The sequence below is a fragment of the Rhipicephalus microplus genome, unplaced genomic scaffold (assembly GCF_043290135.1).
Source record: "Rhipicephalus microplus isolate Deutch F79 unplaced genomic scaffold, USDA_Rmic scaffold_36, whole genome shotgun sequence".
In the NCBI taxonomy this organism is placed as follows: domain Eukaryota; kingdom Metazoa; phylum Arthropoda; class Arachnida; order Ixodida; family Ixodidae; genus Rhipicephalus; species Rhipicephalus microplus.
Genome location: NW_027464609.1, coordinates 3,389,289 through 3,405,265, shown reverse-complemented (window position 1 = coordinate 3,405,265; position 15,977 = coordinate 3,389,289).

Here is a 15,977-nt window from a genome sequence, read left to right as displayed (position 1 = left end):
GTACACGTGAACAAGATCAGCTCGGGGACTCTTAGTTTCACTTGACCAGGAAAAGGCATTCGATCGCCTCAAACATAGCTTTATATTTAGCGTAATGGCAGCATTTGGCTTCTCACAAAACTTCGTCGAGCTTCTCAGAAACGCATACCGAAATATACGCAGCACGTTATTTCTTGATGGTTTAGAGAGTGCGCCATTTCCGGTTACCCGTGGTGTTCGCCAGGGGTGTCCTTTATCCCCTGCACTTTTTGTATTGAGCCTCGAACCCTTCCTTCAATCGCTAATCGCTGATTCTTACGTTAGAGGCCTTCCTCTTCCAGGTAGTGGTACCGTGACAGTGACAGCATTTGCTGATGACATCACGTTCCTCATTCATGATGACATCACGAATGAGGACAGTTTGATGTCATCACCACATCACGTGGTGATGACATCAAACTGTCCTCATTCTGACATCAGAATGAGGACAGTTTATCCCGTAGCCTACGACTTTTTACTACGTATGGCACGATTTCAGGTGCTGCGTAAAATTTTTCCAAATGTCAATATTTATTCATTGGTTCACCAGACGCAAGTCTAAGTTCCTTTTTCGGTCTTCAAAAAAGTGACTCTATTCGCATTCTGGGGCTTGATTATACTGGCTACGGCATATCAGCCTCCTTGTGGAATTCAGTAGTCGAAGATGTAAAACGACACGTCCGGGAAGCACAAGAGTATGATTTACCGATGCTCGAAAGAAGGCATTTAGCACAGACGGTGTTTTGCGGCCGTGCATGGTATATATCTCATGTCTTACAGCCCCCATTACAAATCACCAGGTCGTTGCAATCCCTGATTGGCTCTTTTTTCTGGTTGGGTGGAACAGAGCTGGTTTGCCGAGCAGCTCTTGGGCAACCGAGAAACTGCGGTGGATTCGCATTCCCATCCGTCTCTGTTCGCTGCCGGCTACTTGCCCTACGATTCTTACTTCAGTTGTTGCATGGTGATCAGTGCCCCGCGCGTGATCTTGCCTGCTATTTCTTAGGCACCAAGTTACGCTATTTACTACCAGATGCACGGCTTAATTCTGCACCACAAACACTTCACGTACCTGCATTTTACTCAACGGCAGTAGCATTTTATCGACACGCGCAGCAGGTTTGTGCCGATGTGGACATTCTTGAAAGCCGCATTGTAGATACAACGGCGGCTCTTCTGCTTCCTCTGGTTCCTCTAGCCCGTCTAGCATGATTGAGACATGTCTCGTGGAGCACGATAACGGCATCGTTTTTGCCTGGTCACCTCCGTGACTTTATGTGGCGTCTTGGATGGAGAGTACTCCCAACACGGGACAGACTGGAGAGGTGGGGCATGGTCCCATCTTCCACTTGTCTTAACTGCCCGTTACAGGAGTCTAACCAGCATATGCTGCAGCAATGTGTCATTGCAAAGGTGTTTTGGAAGTCATTTAACACTAGTTTTTGTGGCCTAGGTGTTAATCGCTTTGTAACGTCTGGTCGCTGCTCGCGTAGTCGCTTTGCACGCCTTCTAATAGCTGCGGGAGCTTTTTGTTTAAGGCGTAATAGGTGCGAAGCTGTTGCGGCAGGTCATCGTCGTCGTGCTCTTTTTCCGATTCTGGAACGCCTCTACTCTGAACTCTTATCGTTTCTGTCGGAGGAATTGTTCTTCCTTGGGGAGGAAGAATTTCTGCGGCAATGGTCATGCCGCTTTCTGTCCGTAGTTGACAGACGCGTTCGATTGGTCTTCCACCTGGCCGGGTTCCTATAGCCAGGTCACCTGTCAATGTCTGATTGGTGCATGTAATCACTATGTGCCTACTATTTTTATGTGTTTGTGTGTGTTCCATATGGGTGTGTGCTCTCCTATATATGCACTTCATTCTAACGATGCAAGTTATGTAACTTTTATGAATATTGATACCTGTTGTACATATTTTCTAACTTCTTCACCAAGTCTTGTAAATTTTGTACATATATCATCATGTACATTTTCCATATTGTGATTAGTGCATTTACGTAGTATATGTACAGTTATTAGTACAACGGACTATCGACATCCTACGGACTTGGACACTTTAGTTTAAATGTGTAGTGTATGTTGTGCTTTGTCTTTTGTTTGTTATTGTGCCTGTTATACAGACGCTTGTCTCTTAGGTTTGTTGCGTCCCATGAAAGAATAAACCTTTTCTAAACAGGAGCTTCGCCCCTAAAAAGAATAAAGTGCTCAAGGTCACAAGGCACACGTGGCGTATTTTCTTTGCCCGTGCCATCCCAGCTTAGCTTCCAGGGCTTTCATCGAGACAATAGAAGAGGGTTCACGATTGCAGCGTGCGACAAGTCTTTGCAACTCCGCTCGTACTCGATGGTTTCTTAAAATTTTTGCGGTGTTGAATTCATGACACAATGAGCTATTTTATTGAATCCATTCAATGGTTAGTTGAAAAAGTGCTTTAGGGCCCTTTCAACGTTTAAACGAATGAGTTTTTACTGTACTATGTACCAGGCCATACTTCTGTGACATAGAGAGCATGCTAGGAGAACTGAAATGATGTGGGTGATGCAGCGTTAGGCACAGTCCTCCGCCAAACATTGTTTACAGGTGCCGGATGGGCACCTGTTTCACAATATTACTCATAAAAACTATTTGAATGTTTGTGGATTTCTTGCAATGTTTAAAATACCGCTGGCGTAAGCAGCCAGCACCAACTAGAAAGTAGCACAAAAAAGCAACAAGAGAGGTGAATGACGATAGCCTTCGTCGTGGACCCTGCAAATTCGTCTGTCATTGATGTCTGCTATACTCGCAGAGCAGGTGAATTGTAACATTGGGCTTGAGCAGCCACTAAATTCATTGTACTGATAATGAGTTCACGAGGTGTGATGACCCGATAGAGGCATTCGTGATTACTTTGAAATCATATTTAAATGTGTTTGAGATTACAATAACCAGTAATAAACGGTTTGTATAAGAAGCTCAACATTCAGTCTTAATATCTCTAAATAGACAAACCAACGCAAATTATCACATTGTAATTTTATTGGCATCTCAAGAACAACATGGCCAGATGACTGAAGTACGTGCCACTCCTGGATAGTAATTGAATGTTCAAGAATGGGTTGCGAAACGTAAAAGAAAGATATTGGCATTCTCCTTGAACCATGAGCTGTCCAACATCTGCAAGGTGCAAAAGTGAACACACGGTCATGTAAACAGCGTCATGTGCATGCACTGATACAAGTTAGATCGGCTCTTGCAGAAAGAACCAAAAACATTTTGGTTTACACGCACCAACAACAGAAATGAAGGCCGAAGATTAAGAAAGTTGCTAAGAGGCTGCATATCAGCATTCAGTCTGTTTTACTCGATCATAACTTATTCCTTTGCTCTATTTTTGTGAGCATTTACCTGCCAGGTATTCATAATCTAAACAACTTGTACTACTTTGGTTTTCTAGCACTATAAAAAAAAACAGGCGAGTAACTAGTGAGGGCAGGGCTCTAGCTCGTCCGCGGTTCTCTACCCAAAAAGCGAAAAATGGCCTAGCTGGTACCTTGCGTGTGTACTTGTATTAGTAGCCCCCGAAGACTCTACAATAACCTTTAAAAGGCCACTCTTCGCTGTGATAGTCTGCTGCATGTTCCACGGAGGCCTTGCGAATTTCGTTACAGCTGAGCTGAGCTCTTTCAGCGGAAAGCTCTTTAAAGTGGATATGCGCCAAGCAGCTCTCAGCATAGCTTCGCATAGAGTAAGGGTGGAAAAAGGAAGCAAGGGTGAGGACGATCTGAGGAGGACTTGAGAGCAGAAATCATAGCATAGTCTATTGTAGTATAGAGGCGAGAACTTATGGAGTCGCCCCCCTAACCGATGCATCTCGCTTGCCTACTAGGTGGGACAGTGCCCACACACTCTTCATGAATTGACCATTTGCAGAAATCTGCAAGGCGGCTTTCCTGCAAGGTCGTTTCCCAGCCATAAGGGGAAAACTTTCGGGCTCAGACTGCTTTTCTTACTTACACACGAAACAAAATGACCTTTTCCCTCTACAATTACCGAGTGGTTGTCCCACCTCGAACGAACCCTCAGATTGCATGGTGGGTGAGGCACCTGTCATTCGTAAAAAAAGAGAGTGGGGTAAGGCAACACAATGAGGGAGAAAATAAGTCTGAGAACGGTACTTTTTGGTTGGAAAACAGCTTTGCAGAAAAGCCAGCTTGGAGATTTATGCAAATGGCCAATATGGCTATCGGTGTTTTGTAAAAATGTCACGCGGAAGCCGTGATGGTCATTTCTGTGAATACTTTCTAAGGAAAGGAGTTTTTACTGTCAAAATAATAATCTTGGATACAAAAAAGCAAAGTTGTTTACAGACATTATCTGTTTACAGAAATTGTACAGAGAGTGCACATTGTGCATAATTGCTGCTAGAAAATACTATCCCCAAACAAGCTTCTTTCAGAAAATGCCGGCAATCCCTGCAAAGTACACTATTATGCTGGTTCGCCTCAGTTTATGGATGGCGTGGTACAGCATAAATAAGCATTTATAACTGTGTACACGCATGGCTGATTTTGCATAGAAATCATCGAAGCTTTTTGAAAATACATTTTCGGTTACAGTGCGAAAACAGCGAAGACAGAAGACAGAATGGACATGAACAAGCACCGTAGGTGTCCCTTCTTGTAGGTGGTTCCCGGCACTTGTTTGTACCCTTTGTGTCTTCTATCTTCATCGTTCTCTCACTATAAATAAAAATACATCCATACCAACTAACCGCCATACTTAATACTATTGCAATATATTTTTGAAGATAATTTCCCTAAAACTTTTAAATAAATTGGCCTTCTTTTACTTACTTTTGGCAAGATTTTCCTTCTGATGGGAATACATACGCTTCCATAGAAAGCAAGTAAGGTTGGGATGGGGTGAGCAACATTAATTAGGGAGTGAATATCAACCTATAATTTTCTTTGAAGTTTCAAGTTTTATGATATCCAAAAACAAAGTACAAAATCTAAGACATACGTACGAGGGTCCCAGAGTTAGAGACTTTAGTGGGACTCTCGGTTTGTCGATACAAATCGACGGTAAAATTTATACAGAGTAACAGAAAATTCTTGCAATATACGGACATCAAAATGCACTTTTATATCACAAATCAAGCCAAAACATGCAACATGGTATAAAAAACGAAGAACAAACGAGTCAAACAGGTAAACAATCAAAAGTAAGGTTATTCGAGAAAATGATTTTTGACGGACTTTTTGAACAAAGGAATTGAAGTGCAACGCTTAATGCTAGAAGGTAACGCATTCCAAAAGAATATCGCTCTGAAAGCGGAAGTTTGTTGCCCAAAGTCAGTATGAGCGGGAGTAACAGGAAATTTTTATCAGCCGCAAACCGGGTCACATTATTATTCTGCAAAAGATCAGATGTAATAAATGGGAATGCGAATTGATTTACAGCAGTTTGTAGAATAAGGTCACAAGATTTAACCGGAACAACAGATTTACTGGCAAGATATTGTAAGAGCGTAGTAATTTTGTAGGCATTAGATTGCGAAGAACTAGAAGTGACAATGCGGATTGACTGATTTTGAATGTGCTGTATTGACGATAAATGACTAGCATAAGTGTTGCCCCATGAGGCTACACCGTAAGTAATATGACTATGAATGAACGCAAAATACAGCGCCAGTAGAGCTTCATGGGAAAAGAAAGGGCGCGCTTTGATTAATGCACGGATACCAAACACCCTCTTCTGCTCAAGATGGTTAAAGTGACTGCGAAAGGTAAGGCATGGGTCAAATTGTATGCCAAGAAAGACGACATCAGAACAAGCAGAAATGGAATGAATACCAAGTTGTATTAAGGGAATAGCAGATAATGACCTCTGAGCACTCTTAAACACCATAAAGTTAGTTTTTGTGGGGTTGATAACTAAGTGATTACTTTGATTTGGGGAAGAGTGATTTTGGGGAAGATTTGAAAGTATGCAACATATGGGCCAGCTTATGCTACAAAGGCATCAGTAGTCAGCCAGCAGGCTCTGGCAAGCGTCTTATTGAGCGCTTTCTGCTACGCATAGAACATCGCAGCTCCATGTGAATGCAAAGATCGTCCTCACGGAAGCATTGGCTGCAACCGCGTGTTGTAGCCACAGGTTGACAAAAAACTTCGAGCTCACTCGGACTCGCGGCTGGACCTGAGCCTGAGTGAGCCAACTCATGAGTCCGTTAGTACAAAACGAGCTTTTTGATTATGGTGTCAATGCTCTGTACTGCCAATATCTCTTATAATCAAGGCTTTGCGACATGTCTTTTGGTCTTGCCCGTTTACATACGAGTTAACAGTGATTTAAATATGTGACTGACGAAATATATCTTTTACCAAGAACTCCTCGTGAAACAGTTTGCGGTGGAAGGTCATGGCACCTTTCCGCTAACTAATGTATCTGATCAATAAATATTGAGGTGGAGCATGAATGCTAGTGCATAATGAGTGTGAATATACTTGGAGCTCTAAACAGACATAAAGCGGAAGTTCATTTGCTAGAACCGCAGGCCGGTGATAAAAGGCGAAGCTCACTCGTGGCATCTTCAGCTGGCAGCACCGGTGGTGTTTTCTGTGCACTCATGCTTTGCCGTAAGTTTGTCGGGGCACTGCGCGTGTGGGGCGGCATGTTCGGCTGGGCCGGCCATGACATTAGTGCACGCCACAGGGGAGGTCTATGATGGAGTGTGGTGCGTCAGCCCGTGTGTGCTTGCAGATGACGTGGTGACATACCATTTCAGGCATAATTTACAGTTGGCGCTGCCACACAGACCACATATGGACAGGACAGAATAAACATGCGTGGGCTTACATCATCCGACCGTACTCGCACAAGCTACTTTGCTGCCAGGATTTCAAGGCGATGAGAAAATTACTGCAACCCTGTACGAGTTGGTACAGAACTGATGCAGCACAACCTCGTGAAGAAACCGATGCGCACCCACTGGACATGTAGCGTCTCGCAAGTATTTCTCATTGTATGGTTTTCCGTCATTTGATCTTTTATTCTTAGTACAAACAGGATGCTAGAAATTGTCGTCGGCTGAATGGCGTTTCTCGCAGATGGCGCTGCTGCCGTGGCATCGAGTCTTGTGGCTCACACCTGTCGCGGGACGTGAAATACGGGTGGTGTTCACGTAACTTTCCTTCCTTTGTCACGGTGCCAGTGCACCTCGATAGAACCACAGGCCGGTGATAAAATGTGGAGGTCACTCGTGGCATCTTCAACTGGCAACACTGATGGCGTTTTCTGTGCACATGATGCTCAAAAAGCAGAAGATGTTTGTACAAACATGCAAAACAGTTTGTTAACTGTTTTTAGGAGTGGTGTATAGTGTAACTAGCAAGGACGACGATACAGCATGATGGCCAGAACAAGAAGTGGCATCGGTTTATTCAGTCACTGATTATATAGGCGCACGATAGCGCGCCGTGAGTATCTGCGCATGTCCGATGCGCAGTTGTGATGCAAATAGCCTTGCCGGATACATCCTTTCCGTTAACAACGAAATTACATACCCACCGAAACGGTGGTAAGTACATGGCATTTCAAAAAATGATATCATACACTTGGTTAAAGTCCTTGTCATAATGAAGACGCTGTGGTGGCTTCACGGTTCGAGTCGACCTGCTCAAAGCTGGCGTCGGTGGTGAAGTTGACTGACGCACCACAGGTGGCGAAGGGTCGCCCGACGTTGGAACTTCGCGACGTCGGCCATTGACTGGCGAGGTTGAAGTTGCCACTGTCGGATGGCCACCAACGTTGTTGTCCGCTGAGCTGGCATCAATGTCGTCGCCGCTTTCCTCGATGAACCGTTCGCCAGTTTGAAGTAGGTGACGACGGTTGCGCCTTACCAGCTTCTGGTCCTCCGTTTTGACATGGTAGGACCTTGGATATGGCGAACCCACCACTTGAGCTTTCCGGGACCATGCAGCATCTCTGAGCCTCACGACGTCACCCTTCTGCAGAGGAGGCAAAGGTCCTCACCCTTGGGCCTGGCTGTGCTTTTTGACGTCGGTTGCGGTCACCGTACTGAAGTCCGGGAGGTTGGCGCGAAGGCGCCTTTCTTGCAGTAGTTCACCAGGGAATCGCCCGTCCTCCAGTGGGGTAGAGCGGTAGGCCAGCAGGCCCAGCCAGAAGTCGTTGCCCGAATCTGCAGTTTTTTTTAAGATGCGCTTCACAACCTGCACACCTTTTTCCGCAAGCCCGTTTCACTGCGGATAATGAGGGCTTGAAGTGACGTGCGTGAAGTCGTATCTCCTTGAAAACAAAAAAATTCATGGCTGGAAAATTGTGGGCCGTTATCAGTGCATACTTCGACGGGCAAGCCAAATCTGGCAAAAATAGCGCTCAGTGCTGCGATGGTTGATCGCGCCGACATGTCAGGTAGTTTCTGAACTTCCGGAAAGTTTGATAAGGCGTCAAAGACAACGATGTACGAGTCCCCCGCAAACGAAAAAATATCTCCAACTCTATGCCATGCACAACCTGGCACGGGCCGCATTTGAAGTGGTTCCTTGGGCTGTTTGTAAGCATACTTGCGGCATGTAGGACAAAGTTGCACCATGGAAGCAATCTCAGCGTTAAGCCCCGGCCAAAACACGAGGCGTCTGGCCCTTTCTTTGCATTTTTGCATGCCGAGGTGACCTGCATGGAGTTTTTCAAGCATAGTTTTTCGCATGCTTTTCGGAATAACAACCTTCGACGCCTTTAAAAGTATTGCGTTGACAAATGAGAGTTCTTGCTCAAAAGGCTTTAGTTCACCTTGTACTGGAAGCCCCACCGACAAACTTGCAATCACCGACTGTAGGTAGCGGTCACGAGCCGTTGCCGCTTGCAGTTCTTTCTGCGTTGCTTCTGTGACACGGTAACCTAGAAGCTGGATTGCGTGAACTTCCACGTCGGTAGTAGCACCAGCGTCGCCTTGGTTGTCAGCAGTTGACCGGGACAACATGTCAGCAAGAACAAGGTGCTTCCCAGGAATATACTGCAAAACAAAATCATACTTGAACAACCTCAAAAAGAACCGTTGAAGGCGAGGTGGCATGTCACTAATTTCCTTTTGAGCAATTGACAAGAGTGGCTTGTGGACCGTTTCGATTGTGACTTTCTGGCCGTAGACGAACTGGTGAAATTTTTCGCATCCAAAGCAAATTCCTATGGCCTGCTTTTCTATCTGTGCGTACAGTTTTTCTGCCTTAGTCAGTGCTCTAGATGTGTAAACTACGGGCCGCCACTCGTTATTGTGACGTTGCAGAAGGGCGGCACCGACGCCGTCCTTCGATGCATCGCAAGATAACCTTGTTTCCCGTCGTGGGTCAAATATTGCGAGCACGGGAGCGGTGGACAGAATTTGCGTGAGGCTTTTCGATTCTTTGGCGTGGTTATCTGTCCACTCAAACTCAGAACTGGCCTTGATAAGAGTTCTTAACAGGGCCGTTCTTTCAGATAGCTGCGGCACGAACTTTCCAAAGTAGTTCAACACACCCAGCATACGTTGAACATCGGCCTTGCATGTTGGCACTGGCATTTGAACCAAACTTTTTACGAGCCCTGGATTTGGGGATATGCCGTTCGCACTTATAATATCACCCAGAAACCGTAGCTCTTTTACGCCAAACTTGCACTTGTGCAGATTAAACGTTAATCCAGCCGTTTCAGCAGTTTTGAGGACTGCAACCAGGCGCTCATCATGCTCTTCCTTCGTTGAGCCCCAGACCAGGATATCATCTATATATATGAGCACGCCTGGCAGACCATCAAATATCTGACAAAGTGCCTGCTGAAACACCTCGGGTGCGGATGAGATGCCAAAGGGTAGCCTTAGAAAACGGTATCTGTCAAAAGGCGACGAGAACGTACAGATTTTTGATGTCTTGTCTAAGGGCACCTGATGAAAGCCAGCGTTTGCATCCAAACAGCTAAAATAAGTAGCACCGGATAGCCGTGCTTCCAAGTCCTCGCGTCTGGGTAAAGGGAAATGCTGCCTCTTGATATACTTGTTCACTCTTCTGGGGTCCATGCAAACCCTTAGAGCACCGTCTTTTTTTTTACCAGTACCAGAGGGCTTACCCAGTCGGTTGGCTCATTTTCTTTGACGATGATGCCCCCCCAGATCATTCGCTGTAGTTCCTTCTTCAGAGGTTCCTGAAGTGCAAGTGGAACCCGGCGAGCAGGCTGAACGACCGGAACCACATCTGGATCCAGGAACATTCTGTACTGCGTTTTCAAGCGGCCGAGTCCTTGGAACAGGTGCCTGAAATCTTTCAAAAGTTCATACTCAGACGAAGCATTGACAGCGTCCACCGTACGTCGAACCAATCCAAGCGCTTCACTGGCATCGAGCCCAAGGATGGCTTGGCGCCCATTCTTTACGACGAAGATTTTCACGCTTATCTCGGTGGTTCCGACAGACGCTTTCTGTGACGTTGTTCCATGGCTTGAAATAACGCCCCCGTTGTAGGCGCGCAACACTGACCCGGTAGGTTGCAACGCTTCTTTGGATCCAAGCTTACGGTACGTTATAAATGGAAGTAAGCTTGCCTGCGAACCGGTGTCCACTTTGAACGTCACTTCTCTGCCATTTACTCGAGCCTTGATTGTCCAGTCTTTCTTGCGACAATTTTAGGAGCCGATTTCGAGAATCTCAAAGTCATTCTCAACGAGATTAGCTACCTCGCTAACAGCGGTAGACTTCTGGCAGCAACTTGCAAAGTGGTTGTATTTGAGGCAAGAATGACATAATTTACCATACGCGGGGCGTTGCTTAGGTTTACGTTTGCGGTTGCACTTCCGGCAGCAAATATCTTGAATATCGCGACTCTGTTTTTTTTTCCGCTGCTGCCGGTTTTTCGTCACCGTTTCGCCACTTGAAACAGCGTCAATGCTATCTTCTGTCCTATTCCAAACTGGGCTCCTTAGTGCGGCTGCTTCTGCTGCTTTACACATTTCCCCGGCTTTTAGTAGCGTCAGGCCTCTCTCGGCAAGCATTCTTTCACGCAGCTTTGGGTCGTTCGTACCAAACACAATTTGGTCTCTAATCAGTGAATCGTGCTGATCCCCAAAGTTGCACTGTGTCGCCTGCTTCTTTAAGTACCGCACAAACTTCTCAAAAGGTTCTTTCTCCGCCTGGCTTCGTGTACGAAAAACTTATCTTTCGTGAATTTCATTGCTCACTTCGGAGAAGTAGGCGTCGAACTTCCGCACGACCATGTCGTAAGATTCCTTGCTTTCTCCGAGCCCGTACTGAAAGTTGTTGAAGATGTCGAGCACTTCGTCTCCCGCGAAGCTCAGCAAGAGCGCCACTTTCGAGGAGTCACTTCTCGGGGAATTCTCGGCTGCCGTTGCTTGCAGAAAAAGCTCGAACCTTTGCTTGAAGCGCTTCCAATTTTCAGACAAGTTGCCCGATATGCGCAAAGACTCCGGCGGCTTCAGTAGATCCATAGCGATTCCGTGCCGTTGCTGCCGTGCTTCGGTCCGCGGTGGCCACTTCTGACACCATGTAACTAGCAAGGACGACGATACAGCATGATGGCCAGAACAAGAAGTGGTATCGGTTTATTCAGTCACTGATTATATAGGCGCACAATAGTGCACCGTGAGTATCTGCGCATGTCCGATGCGCAGTCGTGATGCAAATAGCCTTGCCGGATACATATAGCATACCGCTTACGTGCGGTCGCATGTACATCGGCCAAACCGGTCAATCTTTGAAATACGCCTCAGGGAGCATTTGACCTCCTTGAAAGGTAGTCCTTTTTCGGCTTTAGCTTCGCATTGCAATTCCTGCAAGTGTCAACCATTGTTTGAAAAAACAAGTGTACTTTTCCGGCATCCGCTTCAAACAACACGTAAAATTTTTGAAGCATATCACGTTTCTAGAAATAAGAATCAATGTATCAGCCATCCCTCATTACCACTATTTGACTGTGAGTGTAACTATATAGATAATTCGTAGACAAGAGCTGCGAATGAACGCCATGCTTGCTGCTCACACCATCATCTTATTCCTGTTGGCATGCGCACCATTGTATACCTATATGTCTTTCAAACGTGAGAATAAATCAGTTGATAGTTGAGCACTTGTGTTGTGTGCCTCCTCTTTGCTTTTGTGTCTGTGTTTACCCCGCGCTCCCAGTTCGTTGAACAATCATGAATTACCAACAAGCCCACCTTTCCATCCTATTGCAGTGCACCTCAACCTTCAAAAGGCTCACTTAGACCTATACTCCCCTAAATATTACTCAGTTGGTCTGTCTGGACAAGTTGACCCTTCAGTCAGTTTGTCGACTTACATTTGTAGCCAGTGTAAAATTTCACAATCCAACCTTCACTCATACTCCTGCCACACAGCCTTCTTCTGAAAAAGAGATTCACCCTCAGACATAAGACTGAGAGCTATCTCTTTTTTTTAAAACACGGTTTGTCGATTTCTTTCATGACCATAAAAGAGTAGCTGCAAAACCAGTGGGTACCACTAGTTAGGAACTTAACTTATGAATAAATTAGTAAATAGTTATTATTCCATTACCTTGGCTTATGAAAATTTTCATATCTTGTAGAAGACGTAAAGAACCCTTTGAAGGCTTTCCTTGTGAAATCTCTAAGCAGGTCGAATGCATCGGGTATATTACATAAAGATGCAGGGCACATCACATGCATGGTCTCAAGAAACGTGGCATTGCGCCGGTAACCAAAGAGACCTGGATGCATGCAAAAGTAACAGCTACAATTATTGTAGAGGGAACAGACTTTATAGGCCAAGATATGTAATTTTGCCTAGCCTGTTTCTCTTTGTCAAAGCTATTCCCATGCTTTTGGTAGCATGTTTGGAAAAACAAACACTAAATAGAGGTTCTTGGTGCCGTGTACCTATGAAAAAATGTCTTCTCATAAAAAAGCCTTTCTTTAAACTCTGTAAAAGATTGCTTATGCAAGAGAGTTTTGTGCGCTCATGTAACTTCTTTTCCACAATGATCGTGGCACCAACTTTTCCAGTGGTAGGTTTCTTCCTCACTATTGCAGTTAAAAAGTATATACACTGCGATCACACCAGTATTGAGGGGTAATATTGCAATTTGGCTGTTATATACTCAGCAGCAACTTATCTTTATGTTGGAGCACATGCTATGGAGGCGGGGCTTCTACATATTTGTGTTTTCATTTATCTATTTACAGAATTTCTGCAACGCCCTCGCGGCATTACTGCAGGGGGGGTCTACATATGAAGTCCTTCCACTAAACCATGTATATTGGTCTTCGCTGTATATTATATTATTTGTTATAATTATCTGTTGCACGCTTACCAATGAGTTTTCCAGCATTTTGTTTACTAGTTGCATGTCATGCCTGCTTTCGCTAACAATTATAGAACGTTATTTTTATGTCATAAAACGAGTATAATCATGTTTTGGTATTTTAATTATAGTGAATATGCACTGTTTATACCCCCCTCACACTATTCTACTGATAGAGCCTGTGGAGGTTTTGTGAATAAATAAATTAATAGGTCCAATATAGTTGCTAATATTTCTGCACTAGTACACCTTAACATTCTGGAAAATTATAACAACATATAATAATTACAGCATGCATTAAAAAATCTGGCACGTGGCAAACAGGTTTAAAAAGTGAGTTGATTGATTGATTGATTTGTGGGGTTTAACGTCCCAAAACCACCATATGATTATGAGAGATGCCGTAGTGAAGGGCTCCAGAAATTGCGACCACCTGGGAATCTTTGACGTGCACCCAAATCTGAGCACACGGGCTTACAGCATTCGCCTCCATCGAAAATGCAGTTGCCGCAGTCGGGATTCGATCCTGGACCTGCGGGTCAGCATCCAAGTGCCTTAGCCACTAGACCACTGCGGCGGGTCATGTTGCTCTACAAGTTCGGCAGTTTTCGCATGAGGGACAACTCTGGACACCTAAGACACCACAAGCGAAAAAAAAAAAGCACAGGGTGTGCTTTTTCATTCTTGTGGTGTTTTAGGCATCTAGAAGTTTCCCTTAAATGACGTACCAACTAGACTACCAACAAGTACTTCTAAGTTTTGGAGTGATTTTGGTTTTTGTTAGCTCGCATCATTAAAGCGTATAGCAGCGCACACCAGGTTACAGAACGAACATGCACAAAAAGGGATGACACACAGGGTGTCTACCAACCTGGAAAAGTCAAGGAACTTGAACTCTTCTGGAAAAGTCGGGAAATTTCTGAAAAACCTGGACAGGTTTTGAATATTGACAGAAGTTCTGTGCGACCCTCACAAAAATAAGCATTACTATTGATCAAACCTTAAAAAGCCTCTCTCTTAGCTGCAACTACAGTGAGCTGCTAGAAGGTTGGTTGGTTGCGAAACTTTATTGTGGTCCTGCAAGGCACGTGGTAGAGCGCAGTGGGCGACTCCCACGTCGGGACCATTAGGCCAAGCCTATCGGCCGCTCCGCGGGCTTGCTGAACGGCCCAAAGTTGGTTGGCCAGGTGGAAGCTGCGTAGGGCCGCCTCCCGCCTGACCGATGTAGTGTCGGGGTTAGTGTACATTGCCTTGCACTCCCAGAGCATGTGCGCGAACGTGGGTGCACCGCACATGCGGGGCAAGCGTCATTGGGGAACACGTCAGGATAAATAGCGTGAAAGGATCTCAGGTTAGGGTACGTGTCGGTCTCCAGTAATCTGAGCATAAGGGTATGTGGCCTATTAAGTTTTGGATGAGGGAGTGGATATCGTCTTCGCGCGAGGTAGCTGATAGAAGGTGTGTAAGAAAAAAAGCCACCCGCATCTTCCCAACGGGGGAAACTCGAGTAAATGCGTCGAGGAGGGGGGGGGGGTATCAGCAGAAGCTTTCCGGGCTGCCTACGTCTTTTATTATTCTTAATAATAGTATTTTCTTATTGTAGTTATTGTGATTATTATTGGGGATGCAACAGCAATTGTCCTCAGCTACACACATATTGCTCGCGTTTCAAGGATGGCACTTGGGTCATCATCATATCATCAGTCTGACTACGTCCACTGCAGGACAAAGGCCTCTCCCATGTTCCGCCAGTTAACTCGGTCCTGTGCTTGCTGCTGCCAATTTATACCCGCGAACTTCTAATTCTCATCTGCCCACCTAAGTTTCTGTCTCCCCCTAACCCACTTGCCTTCTCTGGGAATCCAGTCAGTTACCCTTAATGACCAGCAATTATCCTGCCTACGCGCTACATGCCCGGCCCATGTCCATTTCCTCTTCTTGATTTCAACTACGATATTCTTAGCCCCGGTTTCTTCCCTGATCTACTCTGCTCTCTTCTTGTCTCTTAAGGTTCCACCTACCATTTTCCTTTCCATTGCTCGCTGCGTCGTCCTCAATTTAAGCTGAACCCTCTTTGTAAGTCTCCATGTTTCTGCTCCGTAGCTTAGTACCGGCAGAATAGAGCTGTTATATACCTTCCTCTTGAGGGATAGCGGCAATCTACCTGTCATAATTTGAAAGTCTTGCCAAATGTGCTCTACCCCATTCTTATTCTTCTAGTGACTTCAATCTCGTGGTACGGCTGCGCGCTTATTACCTGCCCTAAGTAGACATACTCTTTTACAGCTTGAAGTGCACTATGACAATCTCGAAGTGCTGCTCTCTTCACCACTATGCAAAGCCTTCATTGATTACGAGAAGTCGTTTCATTAAGTAGAAATATCAGCAGTCGTGCAGGCACTGAGGAATCAGGGCGTCGATGAATCATATATAAACATCCTGGAAGAAATATACAGGGGATCAACTGCTACCATAGTGGTTCATAAAGAAAGCAACAGAATACCAATCAAGAAGGATGTGTACAGACAAGGGGACACAATCTCCCCAATGCTATTTCCCGCGTGCTTACAGGAGGTTTTCAGAAGCTTAGATTGAGAACAGTTAGAGGTAAGAGTTAGTAGAGAGTACCTT